This window comes from Neopsephotus bourkii, unplaced genomic scaffold (genome assembly GCF_033783945.1).
Source record: "Neopsephotus bourkii isolate Nb327-2 ecotype Australia unplaced genomic scaffold, CSIRO-AGI_Nbou_v1 NB_1707, whole genome shotgun sequence".
Classification (NCBI taxonomy): Eukaryota; Metazoa; Chordata; class Aves; order Psittaciformes; family Psittacidae; genus Neopsephotus; species Neopsephotus bourkii.
In genome coordinates this window covers 712,321-732,168 of record NW_026902181.1, presented here as the reverse complement: position 1 = coordinate 732,168, position 19,848 = coordinate 712,321, and the positions used below count along the sequence as shown (strand labels likewise).

General features: G+C 42.2%; 1 protein-coding gene across 1 annotated transcript in view; it reads left to right on the top strand.

Moving 5' to 3' along the window:
- Positions 1 to 7,127: 7,127 nt before the first annotated feature.
- Positions 7,128 to 19,848, top strand: part of NUMB (NUMB endocytic adaptor protein) — a 96,367-nt gene continuing 83,646 nt past the window's right edge. Inside the window, exon 1 of the mRNA XM_061376364.1 lies at positions 7,128 to 7,152. The gene's annotated coding sequence lies outside the window, so the exon portion shown is untranslated. The remainder of the gene's footprint in view (positions 7,153 to 19,848) is intronic.

The following is a 19,848-nucleotide window of genomic DNA, read 5'->3' as shown; positions in this document are numbered from 1 at the left end:
TGCCAAATAACAAGACTGAAAGCTAATTCAGGAACTGTTTCTCAAGAGCTATCCTCTGGCCCCCTCATCAGAGTGAATGCACTTACTGAAGCATCTCTTGGCAGAGATTTTGGCCTCTCTTCAGCTGTTTCTCCTTAGGGATTCAATGGCTGGTTGTGGTCTTTAATCCTGGTTATCTTGTACACACAGCCCCACTGAGAAAAGAAGTCTTCCCTGCCATGGAACAGTCCAATTAAAACAAATTTATAAAAATAATAATTACAAGGTCCAGTCCTTCCTATGAAATTATCTCTTTAGAGGGATTTGGAAGCACAGATGTTTTCTCTTGTCCCATGTGACACTAATACAAACTTGTAAGTTAAAGCTGAATTTACAAAATGTGTTTGAGTAGGACCCTCAGCTGAGCTTACTCACTACCTTGATGAGGCATGTGTACTTCGAAAGCATTTAGAAATTATCTCATGGGGTTTCTGTGCTCTTAGTAGACACCATCTAGCATTTGGTGTCATTGAGCAGATACCATCTGCAGTGACTCCATAGGCAGTGACTAGACACGAAGCTACAGACTCCAGGACTCCAACCTTATTGCTTTTAAGTGGAAGGAGAGAAGTAAATGGCCTTGAGGGGACAATCCCCATCCTAAAATGAAATACCCTGTAGGATTAATCACATGTAGACAATCAAGTTAGCAGGCATAATCAAGCTGCTCCTGCATGCACCACATATCCTGTGCTAGAGGATATTGTTTTGATATGCACAGACCATGGGTCTCAACAAGCTGTTTGGGTCATGGTTTTCCATGGAAGAAAGATTTTAAAGGATTCTTTCTGTATTAATTCACATGTTCTTCACATTATTTCTGTATTAATGATGGCAACTGTGTAGCATTGCTCATGAAATACATTTATGCCCACTATTTCAAAATTAACATATAGCCATGCTAATATCCAGCAGCACCGTGCAACATTTGCTTCTTCTGTAAGATTCTCCATTTCAAAAGCCTTGCTAAAGACTTTACCCTTTTCTTCGTCTACCTCCCCCCCCCCAACTGCTTACACTGAAGTATTTCTGAAGTACTCTGAAACTGCTTGCTCACCTCTGACGCAGCACTACCAACATGGAAACATTGTGCAAACAGGATGTCTTGGTTTAGCAACCATATTGTTCAGATCTGCTCAGAGCATGACATGAGAAAGCCCAAATGACACTTGCTTATTTGCTTCCCGTAGCAAATTTGTGTTGCTACTAGACAACATGGAACCTTCTACAAGGATTTTTGAGCATTTTCAGTGCTCATTTTACCAGTATTGTAAAAAAATGGAATTCCTTTTGGGTAAGCACAGTTATAGCAGCATAAGAATGCTTATGTTTTAGTATTTATACTGGTATGGCTTGTTCCTAGAAGGGATAATACTATGGTGTGATTAGAGAAGGGAGATTTAATCACTGACATTGTTTTAGATAGCCAATAGGGGAGAATGATGTTAAGCCTCCGGGTATCTGCAATGAGGATAAGGAGTTTGCATTATCATGAATGCATATGTAATATACTCTCAGGTCCTTAGGGGATAGCATGCTATCCTGCTGTCCCACTCAGACCAAGCATGATCTCCGCTAGAAAGGCACTGCTCACTGAAGTAAGTGGGCATGACAGGAGACAGCCAAATTCATTAATCCCGCATATTGGCCACAGAGCCCTGTTCTCAGGCTGGAAGAAAAGGTGGAACTGGGGAAATTGGGTTGGGTTTTTTTTGAATGCTGTGAAGTCTCTCCCATTTCTTTGTTATCCCAAAGTATTAAAGCACCTTGAAGTCTTGCTTCCAGTATCAGGCCTCGGAGAATTAACTTACCCCATCACATGTAAACTCTGTGGGAAGACTGACTGTACAGAATAGACTCGAACCCACAGTGCAGCATTGAGAATGTGCAGTTTGATGTGTGAGATGCTCAGCTTGTCCAGCTCAGTGACCTCTAGGGTCATCTTCCTTTCCTTTCCCACAGCAGCTCCCTTTCCCTTTGGTCACCAGTGACTATACAGGAAAGTCAAGTTAGTAGCTGAGCAGAGGTAATGGCAACAAGTCAATTTAGCTATCTAAAAAATATCTGTAAAAGCTATATATTGCTGAAGCATACATTACAGTACTGAGTAAGATGAAGAGTTACACTGAAGCTACTGGGAATGCAGTAATTTAAGAGCTATGCCAGGTCAGGAATGTTTTCACAAAATCAGAAGAAAGCTCAGGACTGGTAGAAACCTCTGTCTAGTCATTTTGGAACGTTTGGCTCAAACATAGCTGTGTTGTATTGCTGCTGGCTAAGAGCAGCAGTCTGAAAGTAATTGAGTAACAACTGTGAGAGGGAAGGCAGCTCTCTGCTTTGGTTTTGCTTTCCAAGCAGAGGAACATGCATACAGATGAAAGGAAAAAAAATTTAATAATAAAAATATGGTATCTTCTTCTTAGTTCATCCATTAGTGAACAAGGGATGATTCAGGGGTCAGAGCACATCAGCCTGAAACTCAGAGTCAGTGTCATGTTCATCCTGCTCCAGCACCTCCTGTATGAGCTTGGTAAATGATTTTTGCATATAATGTTCTGAAATTCCCACTGATTTTGGTTGCTTTATTTTCTGGATGTTTGCCAATTAGCATTAAGCCCATTTTTGTTGCTCTCTTTGCTTGGTTCAGAAACAAAGAGGAATATGGGGGATGGTGCATGCAGAGAGAAGATAATGATGCAGGGGAAACCTCATGTAGTCTTTGCATTTCAATTTCCTGAGGATTTGGGGTGGGTTTTTTTGTTGGGTTTTTTTTTGTTTTTGTTTTTTTTTTTTGTTTGTTTGTTTTTTTGGGGGGGCGTGGGGGTGTTTTTGTTTTTTAGCTCAATCCTGTGGGAACTGTTCTGGCTTGTACTTTGGATGAAGGAGCTGCTTGAAAGTCTGGTGAGGGCAGGCAGCTGCTGGAAATATGCATGCTGGAAACTGTTCAGGGCAAAGCACCGTCACACGGGTGCTGCCTGCATGCAGAGGATTCCTCCGGGTAGCTTCCCTTTGAAGCGCAGCCTCCCTGCTGAACCCAGCACCTGGTACTGCCTCCGCTTTGAAAATGGAGGCACAGCTGCGTTTCTTGGGATGAAGGAAACCCGAGAACATTTTGGATCTCAGGAAGCCCCAGCCATGGAAGTTAACGCACAGCAGAGAGAACCCTGCTAGCGTTTTCCCTGTAAACCCGGCCTCTAGCTGTTGGAGGACATTACGTGCGCGATTCCTGAAGAGCTGGCATTACCAGCACGTCTCACTGCAGCCCCTGGGGAAGGCGCCAGTGACCACGTTGGATTTACTGGGGGAAACCGGGGTGGCACCGGGCCCTGCGGCTGGGCCTGTGGGAGACAAGCTCCCCTGCGAAGGGGCTTTACGGGAGCTGCGGGGAAAAGTCCCCACCGCGGCAGTGCCGGTGACAGGCTTTGGGCAGGCGCCTGCCCCCAGGTCCTCGGGGGGGCGGGGGGGGCAGTGGGGCGGGGCGGGGCTGCTTTCAGCTCGCAGCGCCACGGAGCAGAAGCTTCGGAGAACGCAACCCCACCGTAGGGGGGCTCTGCCCTGAGGCTGTACCCACCCGGGAACCGACTCACTGTTGTAAGGGAACCAGACCCAGCACTCATGCCTGATCCACACCGGAGACAGGCAGCGAGCTGCTCTGTGGAAGAAGGCATAGCCCCACCGAGAGCAGCAGCTGGACGCCGACCGGAGGGTCTCGGGGAGCAGGGCGGAGCGGACTCTGCCCTTAACCCCCTCAGAGAGACCGCCGCGCACCCCAACTCTCCTCCTCCCCAGCGCAGCCTACCACCGAGGGGAGAGACGGGCCCACTGCCGCAGCTGACACTTCCGCCAGCCTATCCTGGGGCACTGCTCTAACCGCTTTAGCCAATCAGGAGCGGCAGCAAAAGAGTGGGGGCACCAAAGCCCCGGCGTGAATAAAACACCCGGGACCCGTGGGCGGAGAGAGGCGGGGTCGGAGTTCTGACGAGCATCTCTTCTCACCAATCCAAAGGCTGGACGGTGGGTGGATGGCCAATGGGCTGCCGGAATGGGCGTGGCGGGCGGCGGGGGCAATCGGCGCTGGTGGGGGGAGCGGCGGCGGTGGTGGTGCTGCTGCTCAGTGGCGACCGGCGGCTGGGGTGGTGCTGGAAGGGGGAAGCTGCGGGCAGAAGGTGAGTGTGGCCGGGCCGCACTGTGTCGTGGGGTACGGCCTTGGCCGAGGCAGGCAGGGGCTGGAACCGCGGCCGGGTGTGGCAGTGTCGTGCAAGCCCAGCCGGAGGGGGGGGGGGGGCGGCGGCGGTGGGAGTGGGGGAAGCCGGAGGGGGCGCGGTGGTTCCCCGGGAAGGGTATGTGAGGCCCGGGAAGAGGCAGCGGTGCGCTCTGGTACCCGTCCCGGGGGGTGGGCAGTGAGGTGGGCCCCGCGCGATCCCCGGGGTGGGGTGGCGTGGGGCGGGGGCCCGGCGCAGGTGGAGCCCGCGGGGGGCGGCCGCTGGGCGAAGGCCGTGGGAGGGAAGACCGAACCGCCAGCCCGGGGGAGCGACCCCCGGGGCGCTGCCGCTTCCTGGTCTCCTCCTGGAGCTGGCTGTGCCTTCGGTTTCTCCTAGGCCTTGAATCGCGACCAGCTTTCAGACAGAGGGTCCCTCTGGCGCGGCTGCTCCCGGGCTGGGTCTAGCCGTGCGCGGCGCTTTGTATCGCCTCCCGGCTTTGCGTGCGGCTGCAGGAGCGAGCTGGGGGCGTCGGGGCTCCGCGAAGCTTGGGTTTTTCCGAAATCCGCCGCCTCGTCTGAACCGGGGTTGGAGCGCTGTGAAGTTTGGGAGGCGCCGGGACGAGGCTCTGAGGCGGGGGCGCTGACGACCCGGTCTGACCGCGGGAGTTGTAGGAGAAAAGGGCCCCGTAAGCAGCGAAACTCGGCTCTTTTTACCCCGTTCGTAGCTCCACCGGTCCTTTTCAGTCTGTGCAGCAGCCCGCCAGGCTGCACAAAGGAACAGGCGGCCGGGTTCAGCTTGTCCTGCGGCGTGCCGGGGGGACTGGTGAGCAACAGGGAGCCAAGCGGGGGGTGGGCTGCTATGTGCCTGGAGAAGGCTCACCGATGGTGAGCGCTTCGCTCCGCTCTGCTTCCAGTAGATAACGAGGGGTTAAAGCGCAGCTTCTATTTCGAATGCGCCTAACTCCTTTTATTACTTACACACTTACTGCGTTGAGGGAGATGAGCAGTCTTGAAGAAAGGATGCGTCTCTCAGAGCAGAGTTAATGTCTTGTAGCAGCTCGGGTTTACAACTGCTTCGGTCCAGTAGATTTATGTAACCTATTCATTAATGGTTTATGAAATAAGAAGGGAGCTTTTGAGTTGATTTCTCTGTGCTATGCTATTTTCAAGGTTGATATCAATGTTTCTGAATTCAGCTGTCCGGAGTAGGAGATACTTATAGCACTTAACAGTGTCCGACTATACTATTTGAGGGGCTTTGTTTTGCTTTGTTGTTGTATTTTTTATCTTCCTGCCCCTCCAGATAGGCTCCAGAATGAGGGGAGTGGGTAAAATGGAAGGCACGGTCGTTATGTTTGGCTACATTATTACTCTAGGTAAGGCTTGTAGCAAAAAGTGTAAATATTTAGGTGGATTTCTGACTCATCAGTTCTGTTTGACTTATTGATCTATGCTTACATCTAAAACAGTCTTTATAATTATGCAGAAGTTCATAGTTACCATAGAGAAACAGTATTGTTTTTCTCCTCATCAGTGTGTGTTTTCCATTTCTTCAGCTCTTGGCAATTCTCTGTGGAAATGCTGCTTTTTTTTTTTTCCTTAGCAAAAATCTTACGACTGAAAAAAAATAATGTGAACAAAGTAAAAACCAAGCAAATAAAAAAAAGAATGGGATGTGTTCTTAAACTCCTTTGTTAGCCTGAGTTATCCTACAATAAGCTCTTTTTAATCTGTAAGTGAATAAGGTGTTGGTTTTAAGCCTCAGTGAAAACTCTGATTTACAGAACTCTAAACATAACACATCAAAGGAATGTTTTCCTAAAGTATACATATGAAATGCAATTCAAATTAGCCATTTAAATCCTTATTAGCAGAAAATTTATTTTTCAGCCTGGGACTTGCTTTCCAACATTTATTACTTCTCTTAAATGTGTGGAAACTGAAGGTCCATGTAAACTAGACAGAGTAGAAAAGTTTATCTTCTCACCCTGGTGTTGTCTAACCCTCTGAGTTTGTATTACAGCTGATAGCATTATGCATTTAGGAAGAAAATAGTCCAAACCAAGAAGCCATGCTGGGATCCTGAGACTTGCAAGACATCTAAGTATTACATTTTGTAATTTGCTTGATGTTGGAATGATCTGCAAGTACTTTTTTCCCTATGATAATGAGCATGGTGGGATAAAAACTTCCTGAAATGACAGTGAAAATCCTTGCAGAAGTGCTTGCCTCCCCAGGAATAGGGGTTATCAGGAAAACATATCCTAGCAGATTTTTGTATCACATGCTTGTCTACGCTTGTTACAGCACCATGCAAGACTCTTGAATTCCACCTATAGCTGATTTAATTCCACTAGTAATGTTGGTGAAGCTGCATAACATCGGGGGGAAAAAAAGAAATCACTCCAATACTATAGAAATTAAATCTCCTTCACTCTAGAAAAGATGTTTTACAGACTCTCTCAGATAAGAGATTCTCTTGGCAGTCTAAGCTGGTTGGACTTTAGGGCCCTGCACTCATCCGGCGCTCTGCTGATCGTTCTTTTTTTTTGTGGGGGAGGTATCAAAGGTTATTTATATTCTTCATTTTGCCAGCTTATCAAATAGGCTAGGTTTAAACTATTGTGAAATCATGGACTTAGTCTTGCTTTTGGAATTTATGTTGATCAGATATATTAAAATTATAGGTTCCTTTTTCAGCCCCGAGATCTCAATTTTAATAAGTGACATTAAAGTGTATTGTCTTTCTGCAGAATTCCAAGCATAAGCTCGAACAAGCTGAGATTTAACACATCCTCTACAGTCACATCATTGCATTACCACCAGAGCAGTTTTGGTTTCTCTGGCAATGCTTTCACCAAAAGGAGCTGCTATTCCCTGATAGATGTTCTTTGCTGATCCAGCTGAAAACGGTAGTGCAGAAAAATGTTGAGCTTCAGTTGAATCAACTGGCTGACTTCATGGCTATGCAAATGTTATTGCTTGCAGAGGAGGAGAAGGAGGTGTCTATGACCATGCTTTTCTGAAGCACGTCTGTTTTAGTTTTGCCTAAGCTTGTCAAGAAACTTGGCAGCTTAAACTGGGACTGTGGTGGTCCTGCCTTCTTCTTGACTGTGCATCTTCCCCTGTTGGCAAGGAAGCCTTTGTGGCTGTGAGTTAGGCAGAGTCAAGGGGTTAATCAGCCTGGTAATGAATTGCTTTTATGTTTTGTTGCATTTTGGCTGGATCATTTTTCTGAACTGGCTGACCATCAAGCTCAGGGGGTAGGAATGGGACTTCCTGTTGAAGTGAATGAGATAGGGGGTGGGAGATGGGGCTGTAGTAGCTCTGATTTAAATTTCCTTGAGCTTTTCTGTGACTGTATGTTTCCATCAACATGACCTGGGTTAACAAAGACCTATAGCAAACTGCTTTAAGCTGGCCTGGCTAATAAAACCTCAAATAAATTGGAGACTGTTCTGCTTTTCTCAGCTGGCATGTTGATGTGTGTGGTAACAGCAGAAAGTGGAGGATGAGGAGCTAGGGATGGGCTAAGTGGAGTAACCTCAGACTGACACAGCTGTGGCTGGAAGAGGGTTTGTTCTCATCTTAATTCTGGGATCCGTCAAATACCAATTTTGAACTGATATGATGTATAGTTAAAACAGATCTTGCATCAGAAAGAGGAAAACCTTCATAACAAGCAAGATCAGGAAGACTTTTTCTTTTTTACTGACTGAGACTTCCAAGCATTAATAGGCTGCGATCAGTCTAGAAGTTTTAATGGCATCGTGTCATGTGTAACTGCAGTTACATATTCATCCAGAATCCTTTTAAGTGTGTTGTAGGAGATATCCCTGTGAAAACTTGAATTGCTTTGTTCAGTATTTGTCATTACAGAGTAATCTTTGTAGGATCCTAGTGTTCTGTAGTTACCAGATGTGATGACTTAAAGATGTTTCTGGGTAGTAATTTATCTGTCTTCTGTTTCTGCAGAACTGTGACTGAAAGTGTGTCAGGACAAATGATTTGTGTGTGAGAAACTGGCTGAAAAAAGAATATAGATGCCAAAATGAGCAGCTTCACATTTTCCTCAAGAGCACCTTTACATTTCAGAGTTTGAGTGCTGAATCTGTAGGATTTTTGAGATTTAGCTGGTGGGTTTTGATATTGAAGCCAGAACCAAAGTTATTAGTCTTAAAAGTGAAGTAGTGTTTTCAGATGCAGTGGACTAAAACACCACTTGGATCAAACAGTTTATAATTTTTTCTAACTACCTTTCCTCTTCTAGGAAAAGCAATCTGGAACTTCCCGTTGAATTGGAATTTAATCTGTAATCTTTAATCTTTGGGTATACCCAGAGAGTTTCTTAACCGGAACTGCTTTTTGTAGATACATGCTTGGTCACTGGCCTGGGCTTCTTCACAGGGCACAGGTCTAGAAGCTATGAGTAATACTGAAGCTATAAAAAACCCCCACACTGGTACACTTGACCAGAACCACTCTTGCTGTGTGCTGACTGTTCTTAGTCTAGATGTGACCACTTTGAGTCTGTTCATTTTCTAGTGGAAAAAACCCCTAAACCTTACGGGTCTCTCTTTCCTTCTGCTTTTATTGTTTAAACTTGATTAATGCAATTTGAGTATGTGTTAAGGCTCCACTTTCAGCAGTGGGCTGATTTTAGACTGTTAAACTTGTTTCCATAATCCATTAGGACTAAAGGTACCTTGGCTTTTCCAAGGCTTAGCAGTTTGTTGATGGGCACACTGAGTGTGTAACTGCCAGACTCCCCTAGTTACTCAGTTTGCCTTGCAAGTGAATGCTTAGTGGCTGTTAAATGCTTGGGTCTTTAGTTAGCTGATATCTTTGTGTGTTGACTTAAGATTTTGAGTGAGGATAGTCTGCTTTCAAAGGCATTAATTCATCAACTGCTGAAGTAAAAATCTGTGGAGACATAGGAATTTGTTCCCCATAACGGCAATCACACAAGTAGAAACTTGGTTCACAAATTATATAAGCCAGGTCTAACTTTTGTTTAGTAACTAACAGTAGAAGAATTGGGTTTGTATTTTTACTTTGTTTGCACAGTATGAGGGAAAAGCAAGTATGTTCTTTCCTTCTAAATGTGTTTGACAGTAATCTTCTAATTTTGTTCTTGGGTGTGTTGTTCTGGAACTCAGTAGCACTAGACCAGTTTACGTGAAGTGAATAGCCATGAAACTTAATTGCTGGCTTGTCTAATTGCATGCTGTAATACTTGTTTCTTATTCAAGTAATAACCTAAATTCTGTGGAAAATAATTGGTGGATGTTTTTCCTTACAAAAAGACAGTTGATAATCATTTGATTTGTACAGGTTGCTGTAACTGCAGGGCTACAGAGCTGGAAAGGCTGTGCTCTGGCGGCTGTGGCTGGCTTCTGTTGCAGCAGTAGGATAGATGAATTTTGAAGCTTTTTCCCCTGGTTTCTAATAGGCCTTTGTAAAGTATATACTTTTTTTTTTCCTTTTTTTTTTTTTTTTTTTCTTAAGGCTGGCTATTTTCTTGTCAAAGTCTGTTTAATATGATATTTCTGCTGACTACCATTCATTTACAGAAATGAGATGTGTTGTTTCCAAAAAGCCTGGGAGACTTAATCTGATATAAAAAGCCAGAGAAAGAATTCAGCTGTCACTAAGGTTTAGTAAAGGTTTAATGCTTTTTGCTGGGTGAGAGTTTCTGCTCAGGTTCTTCTTCTTAGTCCTGATCAATGCAGAGTCTGCATTTATGTGGAGTCATCACTTTTCAGGTTGAAATGTGTATCACCTGTGCATCAAATTCCCTAACCCAGCCTGAAAATACCATATATGAGAATGAGTGTGTTTGGTTTAAGGTCTTATGTTGCCAGGTTTTATAGGATTCAATTGTGATGCTGGTTTTGCATTTCATATTTTAACAGTTATTTACTAATATAGTGGCTTTTGGGGGTTTCTTTCCTTCCCCTTCCCACTCAGTAAATTATCAGTAATCTAGTTAATGGTTAGAATTAATTACATATTCTCTTGTATTAACAGGCCTTGAACATTGTCAGATGTTAATTTAATATTGATGTTCTGTTTTGCTTCTATCTATAAATTTTATTTCTGTGTAGGTTACAGTGCCTATGTGAAAAGCATCTCTTATAAAATGTGATCTTTCTTTAAACTGGATTTGCACGGGGTGGTTTTGAAAGAGTGTCATGACATTTGTGTGCATATTTATTTACACATGAAGATTACTTCATTTATTTATTTATTTTAATGACATGAGTTTGTTTCTCAGAGGCAATTTGTTAGTTTAAAGCACCTCTCAACTGTGTCATGCCTGGGTTTTCCTATGTGAAGAATACAGCCTGTAAAAAGCCCCTCAGTCTTTGAGCAACTGGGCAGCCCTGTGTATTTCTCTTAGCTTGGTAGCAGAAAGCCAGTCTTGTGCAGGGGAATGAGGGACTGCGATTCAATTGGCCTGTCTTCTTGCTAGGATATTTACTAGAACTTTCTATAAAGTAGTTGTGTTTGTATCAGACTTTATATGGTTGATTAAATATATTAGTTATGTTTGGATTCATAGTATGCAGGTGGCAAATAGAAGAATCACTGAATGCTTGTTGAGCACTTCTGGTGTGTTTTGGATAGGTGCATCATGCAAATACTGAATATGAAGTATTTATAATTTCATTTAAATGTCTGTAATAGCATTATGTGGTGCCTTTCTTTTTCTTTTTTTTTTTTTTCCTTCAGGTTTTATTTTGTCTGGGCAAATTCTGACCTGCCAGCTTAGATGGCCTGGAGACTCCTCCACCAGTCTGTAATGAATGTGATGGTAACTAAGGTCATTAATTTTTGTGCTGCCCCCGGGAACAGCACAGTGGTACATCAAGATAATTTTCAGGTTTTATCTTGGCCTTTTTACCAACCTGAATCCTTTGTGTCTTGGTTTTTCATAAAGAGTACTCAAAGCTGTTAGTGTTATCCTCCAAATAAGGTCATTGTTGTTTTTTCCTCAATACTGCAATATGAATGCTTATAATTGTTCAAAGGCATTCAAGGAGAGCTTGTAAGATTGGCTTGACACACACCTGAACAGCCAAAATATATAAATAATTTCCTTACTGTCTGTTCAGGTACAGCACACCCTTTTAAGGAGGTGTGTGTGTAGTACTATCTAAAAGTTTTCATCATTCTTGGAAGTACAGAATCTGCACCTCAGAAATGACCTATATTTGCATATGATATAATACAGTTTTATGTCCATTACCTCACATGGTCCTGTACTTCAGTTTTATTTTCAGTTGTAATTGGTTATTCTCCGTGTAATTAACTCTTGCCTTGGAGATTGTTTACATTGCATGCAAGAGTTTGTTCTCAAGACAGTCACATCCACATAGTGTTTAGTATCTTGCCCATACATGGATCAAGACAATGCATGGAGCATAACTGAGACTAGAAAAAGTCAACATGGTTTGTCCGCCTACAGTATCTGTTGACTTTAAGCTAAGGACCCAGTTCTACAAATCTTACGGAGTAAAAAATATTTATCATTCAAGTAAAAAAAATTGTCTTAATACACACTAATTTAACACTGTTAAATTGCAATTCTAGTACTGTAGATTTAGTTTTTCCTTTCATCTGAGGCACTCAGTGCTGAGGTAGAAATGCAGATACACCAAATACAGTGAGGTGCTGTGAACTGTGGAAGTGTTATTCTGGTTTTGAAAATCTGAAGGATGATAAAAAAGTTGATCAAAATAATTATTTTTGAGGAAATCCAAGATGAAAATCCTTCTGAGCATCTGAATATGTCTTAATTTCGTTATTCCTCAATTTCCTGTCTTAATTTCTGATAATGTACTGCAGTGTTTTGCTGTGAATGGGTGGTCGCTTGGCTTGAAAAGAAAGTTTTCTACAAAATGGCTTGCCTTCTTCTGTTGGATGTTTTCTCTCACCTGCAGAAATTTAGTTGCTTTGATAGTTTATCACTCTCTTTAATCTTCTGCATTTCAGAAAAGAAAAAAAATTTAGCTATTCAGAACTTTTTGGAAGTGGGGTGTATCCTGGAATTGTTTGAGATGCTGGACTGCGACTTGTCTCCAGTTGTGTCTGATAATGGCTAAGCTTCTTGCACAAAATTGCAGTTTAGCATCCCAGGACTGTGTATACTTTTCTTGAACTGAATAAATGATAAAAGTGCTTTCTGTTTTCCAGGTTTGTTTTCAACAGGATTGGTTCCTTGTTTCCACTTCTCTAAGTGCCAGCTTTGGGTGGGGGAGAAAGAGCAGAGGGGCTGTGTTGTTGCTGAAAAGAAGTGACATGGATCTGGTACATATAGCTAATGAAACTATGAGATAGTACAATTCAGAAATAGTCCTGCGTGCCTGCCTGCCTCCCTCACCCTCAAAAGGTGCCACCTGAGCTGAAGATTATGCATTCAGGAGCTCTTTCCCTGGAGTTTCTTCTAGATACAGGAGTGATCTCAGCATTGGGGAGAGGCTGCCAGTAGCATGGCATAGGTAATGATGGCTTTGTGCCTCTTTAGTAGACAGGCATCTGTAGCTCTGTTTACATGAGCAGCTAACTGCTGATTGCCTTGCAGTAGGACGTAGGTTTCAGAGGTGAGAACACATCTCGAATCCATCAGCGATGGTGGGTCTCCTGACTACTATCACATTGTCTTGCTGTCTGCTTCTAATAGATGCCAAGATGTTATTGAACAAGCTGGGTTCTGCTTGTTGCCTTAGCCTTTCCTGCTGGTATGGTGTATCTATCTGTTCTGTCTCTGCACCTAATAGCCCTAGAAGTAGGGGTTTCTGCAAGCAAAAGCTGTGCAGCCCTCTAATTTTAAGTAAGTGGTAGTAACTGAGTGGATGTCTTGCTTTTTATGGCATTAGATCCAGTGGAAAATTGAACCAATTGGTGAAGGCAAAATGTCAGCAAGGGCTAAAATTATTAATGATGTGATTGTGAAGGTACAGTTTGTCTTGTTAATGATGAAGTTACCTTGGGGGGGGGTGGGGAGTGGGGAGAAGTCATCCTAAAATTTTCCTTCCTTCACATTTTCTCCAAAGAATGGAAAATTTCATTTCTTTCATGGAGCTAGGCTATGGGGTTGGCTTTTTTGTTCCTTTCCACACATTGTCTCTGGCTCCAGTTGTATCTAAAAAAGTACAAGCATGCTTACTCGAGTCCTCTTGAAGTAGCTTTTACATAAACAATGGCTTATTGTTCAGTTTACTGCTTTAGTTTTTGGTCTAGGTAAATTCTGTGTAAGCTTCCTTTCCTATTTCAAAGATGGTCTTTTGATTTTTCTACTGTGCATCTTTCTGCTGTGAGATGTACGTATCACATGTATAAAAACTGAGTAGCCACAACTACGTTTGCTTTTATCTCTATGAAATAGGTAATGATTTGTTGAGTCATCTATTTGAGATGACATTGCATCCGGTCTAATTCGGTGCAGAGATACTACATCAGTCTACTGTGAATTGCTGTCCTAGTTTCTTCAGTGGAAAGAGACTGGCATCTGCCAGTCTTGCATCATATCACCCAGTTTCTGAGGACTGCTATTCTGTGGTAGGCTACAGCTGTAGTATTTTGAATATCGAGGTTAATTCCATTTTCCAGGAATTGCTTTCAGATAGGCTTTGTGGCATTTGTGGATACCACCAGTAGTTCATGGCTGAAAATTGTGTTTCAAACTGATATTTCCTTGGATTACCATGTGGTGCAGCATTTCTAAGGCAGGTGTAGCTGGCAGGGCCAGTAAACAGCACTGGTTTAAAGTTGCAGGCCTAATTCTTGAGACGTACTGTTTTCAGAAAGTGGGGAATGGCGCTAGTGCAAAACACATTGGGAATTGCTTCTCTTAACAGCTGTTTATGTGAAACCGAGAATAACCTTTCCACTCTGGACTTAATAGCTTTTAAGATCTAAGCAAAGTAGTTTGTTAAATTCTGGTAATTCTTAGTGCTTGTTTCTTTTAGGCATCTTGGAATGATTGAAGACAATTATTAATTTAGGGAAGGAGCAAGGATGGTCTTGTTTTCATCTTTTAAATACAAACCATCAGTTGCCATGTCAGGTGTTATTAATGAGTACTTATTTAGCTTCAATAGGCTGTTAAAAAAAGCCCTAAGTGAAGGTCCCCTAGTAATGTTGGTAGGGAGTATATGGATATCAGTCTCATTTATGTCTTAAGGCAAGCTGCATTACTGTATTAAATTAGATACTGCATAATTCCATGTTTTCTTTGGGGACTTCATTATCTGCTGTTTTAAATCTGGAACTGGGTTACAGAAGTTCCTGCATTTTAGTGCTAATTCTTTCCTTTAATGCAATTTAGAAGTTATTTTTACTTTCCTGAAGATAGGAGTTCATGTTCCCATACCTCCTGCACAAGACTTAGTCCCAGTAACATTTATAAAGGACCTAACCAAGAACACTGTCATTAATATGCATTTTCTTGTAATTCTAATGTATTTGGGAACATTTAAGGTCAGACACCTGGAAAATGCATGAGATGGTTACTGCTTAGATTGTAACATATTACTCAGTCTTGTCCAGAGCAAAATGAGGGATGTTCTTCATATAAATACAAGTTGGTTTTTTTTTTATTTTTTTTATGATGATTCTTTCTGGGATAGAAATAACCACATTGGGTTTGTCTGAAAGGTGATGAGAATATTTTCATGTGCTTAAAGTTCTCCTTTATTTTGGTAAGACTATGCAATTGGTCTTTAAGCAGTTAGCAGAACATTTCTTTAACTGACTGATGGAACATCTGAATATCAGAAATTCAGGTTAACAGGACGGGAAAGACAGGACAGTAGCAGATTGTATCATTCTATGCTCAGTCAGTGAAGTAGATGCAATGTGTAGGATTCGTTCAAAATACTATTCTTGTGGTACACAGAAAGTAATAGGTGTTGAAGAAAATTGCAAATTCTTTGCTGATTTTGCAAACCAAAATATCTGTGATGCAGCACAGGTTTGTTGAAGAGTAAGCTGATTGATGGATCCTCCCCACCCCGTTATTTTCCCTAACCTTCTGTAGAAACTTAAAGGCAGAAGGTGCAGCATCTTTTAGTGAAAGGTAAATGTGCAAGATCTGGCTTAATTTTTATTTTGTTCTACAGATCTATTTGCTGTTAGGTTATATGGGGTTAAATCCAGAAGGGGTAAATTTTGCAACAGTAACATTTAGGTTCTTGGCATGCCAGACTCAGGGTTATGAATCCTGTTTTGGTTCTCTTGTGTGGAGTGTGGTGGAAGGTTAGGAATGTAGGAATCTCATTGCAAAGAAAGGGTATTTATTGCTAAGGGTAGCAAATAAAACACAGAGATGAGACTTGAATCCTCTTACTTTCTAGGGTTAAGGTGCCACACTCTAAGCTGCAAGATGCTTATAACCCTTGGGATTTATGGTTGTAAGCCTCTTTTGAAGTTTAAAACATTTCTGTGGTTCATGGGTCATTCTTTCTAAAATACCACTGGAGGAGGTGGTAGATGTGCCTCTAGGCAGTGTTACAGTATTAAGAGAAACAGATGAGTGTATGAGCTGTAAGCTCAAAAATGTATTTCCAAAGTCCTGTTCACTGACAGGTATTTTTGATCTTGTCAGTGGCACTACTGAGGATGTCTAAGGGTGGCCCTGGATACCTTGTGGATTTTTAACCTGACTGCTGCCACCAGAAGAACTGGTCTTGGTGCCCACTGTGTGCTTCTGCTGTATCTTTTGTGTTTGACTTTTTTGTAAGCCATAACCATTCAGTGAAACCAGCAAAAAGTGACCATTTATTAATGCTGTGATGAGCTGGATTGTCTCTGAGTGGTGTGGCAAAATGATGGTGTAAGGGGGAAAGAGAACTAGGGGGACCAATGGGCAGTTGGATTGATACAGCCACCTCCTGCAGCCTGACCTTATACATGATGGGATTGTAGCTTCCATCAGTTCAGATTCTCCAGTGCAAGGAGCAGAGAAGATAATTTGCAGCTAGTTAAACCTAGCTTGGATTGCCATGTGAAAGTGGCATGCTAATGAATTTTGAGGTGATAGGAGAGTAAAATAAATTGTGTGGTTTGTGGGGGGAAGTTGCACCAAGTATTAAAAAAGGAGTTGCCTGTGAAAACTTACAGTGTTTCCACTTTTTGAGGGGGAAGTGTTTTATTTCATCACTTTGAAGATGTTCCTCATTCAAAAAGAAAAAAAAACAAACAAAAAAAACCAAAACCCAGAACACACCCCCCTACTTCCCCCCAAAACAAACAAAAAAACCCCAGAACACCCTCCCTCCCCCCCCCAAGTAATAAAAGATGCCCTGAGTGAGAGAGGTCTAGGTGAGCCAAGGACAAGCATGCCCGTCAAGCCCAGCTGCCAGGCCCCCCTTCTCAAGGACTGACCTGGGTACTGTAGGGGGCTTTTGTTTCTTTTTAGTGTATGGATGTAATACTCTTACACGTGTAAGTTTTTTCTTTAAATGAGGGCACTTGGTCAAATCATAGAATGGTTTTTGTTGGAAGGGACCTTAAAGTAGCAGTGGGGAACTACCAGCTTTGAGGAGGTTTGTCAAGTGTCTGAGCTGTATAGCCATGACTAGAAGGAGCAAGTGCTGTGCTTGCATGAGAACTTAACTTACACAAAAGCTTGAGCAATGGCAAGGTTCAAGCTGTGAGAGGGTGTTACTGCTTTTGGGTCCTTAATATCTGTTTTCCTGTCACCCCATTGCTGCCTGCTCTTGTCTCTGCTTCTCAGGGGAAGGAAAAAGAACCTCTTGCCTGCATAGTTTGCCTAGGAAACTTTATTTAGGAGCCACCTCTTGGAATACAGATCTGTGAGCACTGTTTTTTTGAGACAGATGCTCTGTGGAAATAAGCATGTACATGTTTCTGGAATGTCTTCACTTAATCAGCTCTTGCTTTCAGAAAGGCTGCATCAAACACATGGGAATTTGTATTTTTGTGCCTGAAAATCCTCAGGCACTAGGGAGCACAGGTGCAGCCGCTTGCTCTAACTGTTCAGTACGATATGTAAAAGTCTGTATTTCACTTTTTAAAGATGCGGAACCATTGATTCACTGTATCGAACCTGCTACAGGCTAGAGCTGTGATGTGGTCACCGTATTAGTGTTCTGTGTTACTGAAGCATCAACTTGGGACCTTTAATGTTAATTGTCACTTACCTTCCTAGCAAAAGGATGTGGCAGTACCCAGGTACCCATGTCCGGGCTGGTAGTGTTGTAGCTGATTATTGGGCTGTTAATCCCCAGACGAGGTCTGCCAAGAGTACAGAATTTCAGGGGGTGAGGTGGATAAATGGTTAAAAAGCTTGTGCAAGGAAACCTAAACTATAGCTGAGCTCAATTAAGTCTGAAAATTCATCACATGGACCAGTTATTAGTGGGGTAAACACCTTGTATTTATGGAAATGCTAAAGAATTTTAGCCATGAAAGAAATGTTGTATGATTATAGACTCTAAAATTTATTTGGGTAGGAGGAAATGCTTAATTTCAGTCTGCATCAGCCAACTTTTCTGATGCTAGACGGCAAGTAATCACTGTATTTAAAAGTTATTTTGAAGTAAACTTGCATGTTACATACAACTTTGGAGAAGAAACTGAATCTTAAGTGTGATTTTCCTAGTAAAAATGCCTGCAGTGTCTATTCAGCTATACCGTAATACTTTAACATTTCTATGGAATTTTCCAACTTTGACAGTTTGCAGTCTCCTTTTCTTTAAAGGAGAAGGGCGACTGAGCACTGCTGTGTGCAAGTCTGACTTTTAAGTAGGCAGTAAATAGCAGAGTTTAGTATATGTCATTTCCCAGTTTGGTTAGTTCTGTGATGAGGACAGCTGATCTAGAACATTCCTGATGGGATTATGTGTGCTTTGATTTTATTAAAAGGAGTCTGGTTTTACCCCAAACTTGCCAACATAAGTGTCATAGGTTCAGTTTTATGGTGGATGCAGAACTCTGTGTGCTATTATAAAGTCCAGATGCTTTTGCCATTTGAACACTCTAATCTATTCCTAGTCTTTGCTTTAAATGCTGCCGAATTTGTTAGTATTAGTAATTTGCTGATGTTACCTGAGCTTGAGTTTTGGGTCTCCTGTATGTTAATGTTGTAAAGGTGGTCCAATAAGCTGTATGTGTGTTGGATAAATCTTATTTTTATGCCTAAAGTAATGAGGGGTTATTTGTATGGTAGTGTCTTCGAAACTGGGTGTTGTGATGTTTCTAGAAAAGCTCTACCAGTTCTAGTTAATTTGTAAATCTCTGTGTATACACAGGAGTTCAGATTTTTATAGTTAAGGGGCTTTATCTGTTCCAAGCAAAGCAGAATCAGGTATCTCTTCCTTGTTTTGCTGGAGACAAAGTTAAGATTTTCTTTCTTTCTGAGTTTGGCAAGCAACTCCTGCATTGTTTTGTGAAACTATTTTTAATTCCTTGGTACCTTCATTTTTGTGAAATAGCTTATACATGGGTACAGGGATTCTTCTGGTAGGTGTCAGAGTGGGCTGCCTGAAAGTGAAGTGTGAAAGTAGTGCTGAGGGATGGAGATAGTCCTACCTTAAGAACATGCCTGAGGAAAAATATAAATAATGGATCCCTTGGAGTACTGTTTAATGCAAAGGTATTAGGGTAATGAAAGCTATTGATAATCCAAGTTATTTGCTGATCTATCATTCCTTCTGAAATGATTACTTATGTAATTCATGTAATTTTCTTAAATTATAGTGAGAATGAATTGCCTTTGGTGAGTTGTATTCAGTCCAGCTAGGTTTATTCAACTCGTTTAATTCTGATAGCAGTTATTTCATTCTGACTTTGCACCTCTTCTGATGTGACTTCTCTCAAAACAAGCTTTTTGCTATGTATACGAATAGGTTTGTTTCAAAGTGAAGCGTTTAACAAATCGATCTAGGAAAAAGGCTGAGAATCTTCAAAGTGAGAATGTGTATTAGTGGAAATACTGTGAGGCTTTTGGAGAGCAGTTTTTGTTTGATTCTGAAATAGTCTGGAAGAAGTCCACCTTTTAAAAGTTGATATTGAAAGATCATTTTCTTTTTCTCTTCTGTTTGTTTCATAAAACTTAACATGAATAAAATTAATTTTCTTCTTGTTAAACCCGGTTTCCCATTATCCTTCAAGTGGGAAAGCTTAAAAGCTTGAAATTTAGAGAAAACTTAAAAGGGCAGATCTTATCCTTGAAAGGCACATTTTCATACTGAGTAGATGAAACATTTCCTGCTTCTTTCTTAGTGAGGCATGCTTGCTCAGAAGAGGCAAAGCTTAAGAGGAAGCTTTTACCTGGTTATGGTTTCCAGCTCTTGTCTTTTGCTGTTTTCATCAGCAACCTTCCTCTTGATCCCAGGAGTGCTTTCAGGAGGACTTGCTGACTGCTGCTGCCATGGGTCAAAGATCAGGTGCTGCTTTCAGAGCAGCTGCTAACCTATAGGTTGTAGTTGTGCCAGTGAGGATCTTCCTGCAAAAGTACTGGACGACTCAGTGCACAGTTATCTTCCAGTGGAATTGTTTGTTTTATTAGCACAAAGATAACAGTATTTGCACCAAAGAAGTACTAGCAATGTGAGTGGAAGAATATGTTGCTTTAAATC